The sequence below is a fragment of the Myotis davidii genome, unplaced genomic scaffold (assembly GCF_000327345.1).
Source record: "Myotis davidii unplaced genomic scaffold, ASM32734v1 scaffold1031, whole genome shotgun sequence".
NCBI lineage: Eukaryota > Metazoa > Chordata > Mammalia > Chiroptera > Vespertilionidae > Myotis > Myotis davidii.
The window spans coordinates 142540-146397 of record NW_006283442.1 but is presented as its reverse complement, the minus strand read 5'-3'; positions in this window follow the sequence as shown (position 1 = coordinate 146397).

Genomic DNA, 3858 nt, shown 5'->3' with positions numbered 1-3858 from the left:
AGGAGTGGCTGTAGTGGAACAAGGTCCCAAGAGCGAGCAGTGGCATGGGGAGGGTCTCCAGAGGGCTGGCTCCACACTCCCCAGGAGGTCCAGGCCCCCTGATCCACAAAGAGACTACCTGGCTCTGTTCCTGGGGAACATTTCAATGTGCCAGGCAGAGCCCACGGGAGCTATGTTTGGGAATTCACTCTCCACATACACATTCCTCCAGTACTTTGAGGCCCTGGAATTCCTGCGGCCCGCCCCTCTCAGACCTGGCTCCTAAGAGACAGCAATCTCCATTAAGGCAGACCTGGGCGGGAATTCTGGAGTGGCCTCAGATCTTTCTATTTAACCAACCTCCAATGAGGAGGTCTAGCCACACCCCATAGTCATAGGCAACGACAGCGCACAGGGCCTTGGGGGGCCCTTCTCAGCCCTCCACTCTTCAAAGTACAAGTTTCCCACCAGTAATTGGCCCCCTTCTCCCCCAACTCAATAAAACACATTCATTATATTTGTAAAATGCCTTATGCTATCAATTATACATTACTTTCATTACCACTTAAGTCTCACAACAATCCTGTGAGGTGAGCATTAACAGCCTGTTTACAGTTGAAGAAACCGAACCTCAGAGAAGGGATTCACTTAGCGAGTTTAAGTGGCAGAATAATGGTAGGAATAGCTAAGGTTCATATGTGCCAGATAAAAGCAGTTATTAACCCATTGAACCCTTGCAACATCCCTCTGAAGTAGATACTAGTATTAACCCCACATCATAGACCAGGAAACTGAAACACAGAGTTGAAAACTGGCTCCAAATTATTAGAAGAATGTTGTGAGGTTTGAATGCCATATTCGTAATAATGTGCCTAGCTACTATTACCTTGTTTCATGGAGGGACAGAGAAATTACAGTTTGGATGCCAGGGACAGTAGGTAAAGGTCATAGTTGCCTACCTGGTGCGGGTGGGTGAGAAGCAGCAGGGAGCCCTTTTTCCAACCCAGTCGCTATCATGGCTCAGAGCTTCCCCATTACCATGTCGCAATGACCTCACTGTGATCAGCATGGCAGCATGAGCACTTCCTAGCCACGGGCCATGGCCACCCACATGCCTTTCTTCAGCATTGGTCCTGGCCTCCAACAGCGTCTGACCTCAACTACCGCCTCCCAGACACAAACTGCCAGTCTCTCTATAGGAAAATTCAGTGTTGTCTTTTGAAAGGCTTATCTTCCCCACCCAACCAGAGCAAACATTTTTAGGCAAATCTAACAACTATTTTAGCCATATAATTTTAAAACCACGCTTAGGAAGTGCTGTGGCAGATCCTGGCCTCATTTTGTCCACTTAAACCCCATGCTGTGCCTGGCCTGCAGTGGACTTTAAGATCTGGATATCTCTTTCAGAACCAATGATCAAAAGACCATTTCTGATCAACTAGTTTGCTCCTTACCTGGAAGAACAGAACATTCTCCTGAGTTTGCCTTTCTTCAGAGGTCAGAACTACTGTTCCTCTTTCTACTGTTAACAAAATCACTAAAGGACAGCAGGTGGCAACCTGGCTCAAGCTAAAGAGCCATCACCTTTCAGAGGGACAAAGTTCAAACCAAAGTAATTTAATAAATGACAAGAGTCTGGGGTACAGAATCTTTTTTTTTTTTAAGATTTAACTTTGTGTGTTAATCCTCACCTGAGGATATTTTTCCATTGATTTTTTTAAAATATATTTTGATTTTTTACAGAGAGGAAGGGAGAGGGATAGAGAGCTAGAAACATCGATCAGCTGACTCCTGCACACCTTCCACTGGGGATGTGCCCGCAACCAAGGTACATGCCCTTGACCGGAATCGAACCCGGGACCTCTCAGTCCGCAGGTCGACGCTCTATCCACTGAGCCAAACCGGTTTGGTTTCCATTGATTTTTTAGGGAGAGTTGAAAGAGAGTGGGAAAGACAAAGAAATATCGATGTGAGAGAAACACATCAATTGATTGCCTCCTGCACATACCCTGACCAGGGCCCGGGCCAGGGAGAAGCCTGCAACCAAGGTACATGCCCTTTACCGGAATCGAACCCAGGGCCATTTGGCACACAGGCTAATAATGCTCTATCCACTGAGCAAAACCGGCTAGGGCTGGGGTACAGAATCTTGAAACCCTTTCCCTATAAATGCTGCACATCTTTGGGGGACCAGAATTCAAGGCTGCTGTGAGAGCCTACTCCTTCTTCAGTACAGAGATATATTAACTTCTAAATTCACTTAATAATTTTGTGTATTTTAATAGAAGTGCTTTCAGGTAAAATGCTTCTATAGTCATTTAATGGTGCTAAGTGAGGTTTTGGTTCAGGAGAGCAAAGGAGTGGATATATCTTAAAGTCAGAAAAGTAAATATGGGGGAGTCACAGACCCTAAAAGGAAGAAATTAGAGCAAGAGTTTGGCAGAAACGCCAGCCCATCACAATTAGAGAAGTGTTGATCCGTGAGAGCACTTCACAGAAAGATGCAAAGGATGTTAGAAACGCCATTTTAACAGGTGAGAAAACAGGGCTGAGGAAATGACTTCTCGCCCGTCACCTGGCAAATGGCAGGGCTGCACTCTGAACCTACAGCTGTTTCTAGGTCAGTGTAGCTAGCGGGGGTGGTGTGTGAGCAGTAATGAGAGGCTTTTCGTGTTCATGCAGCTGGATCCCCTGCTTCCTTGGGTCCCTGAGCCCCCTCCATGCCATCACAAGCAGAAGTTACAAGAGCCAGGCTTTGTTTCACCAAATAAAATAGTTGAAGCAGGAAATGTTTGCATATTAGGATACAGGGAGTGGCAGACCATAGTTCATGCCCATGAGAATACAGAATGTGCTGTAACTGAAGCAATATACTCAAGATGATATTATTTCTGGGGTAACTTTAAAGCAACAATGCCCAAAGGTTTCCCTAGACTACCCAGAGCCCTAGCAATCTATAGTCAAAATTCAAACTTGCCCTTATCTATTTCCTTTACAATATCCAGAGGATATTGAGGAGTATATACTAGTAGACAGCTTGGAAAAGGCTAGGAAAATATGAAGTGAATTATTTGTAAGCTTCACCTTATTTTTCAAGAGCAGAATGCAATCCAGTGTTCTCTATGCAGATAATATGGAGAACCTTTAACATTTATCTATACCTTAAAATGAAAACTCAGAGTGGACATATTATCCCAATACTGGAAATTCTCCTGCAAAACTAAAAATACCTAAGACAAAAGTTAAAAGTCTTCTTTAGTTACATACTAGTAAAAGGGTTAAAAATCCTCAAAACTTTTAAGTCAATATACATAAAACTGTCTAATCTTAATTTTCTTCTTAAAGAACACCGGCAGTCAGCCTTAGCTTTTCTGATTTAGTTTTTGCACCGATGTAATGTGAGCTGATCAGTTCAGAGCGTTGTAGTGGGTCATGTGAGATAGCAAGAGTCCTTTGGATAACGTGTTCATTATATATTAGTTTCATAAACTTTAATAATTAAGGAGTTAGCCCTCTCCTCTATTCTAAACCTGGTCAACGGTCAGAGTTCAATTCCCAGTCAGGACACATGCCCAGGTTGCAGGCTCAATCCCCTGTAGGGGACATGCAAGAGGCAGCCGATGGATGATTCTCTCATCATTGATGTCCCCCCCGCCCCCCACTCCTCTCTCTGCAATCAATAAAAACCTATTTTAAAAAATAAACTTGGTCAGAAAGGTTGAGAAGTGAGCTGGGCATGCGAATTTTGGCTTGTGAATTCAGATTAGAAAGTTTCTGAAAATTCCTTAAGCTTCAGTGTTGAAATTAACAATTCAAGTCAGAAATGCCAAAAGCTCTGGGGTGGTAAGCTGATACAGTGAAAAAAATACACAACAAAAG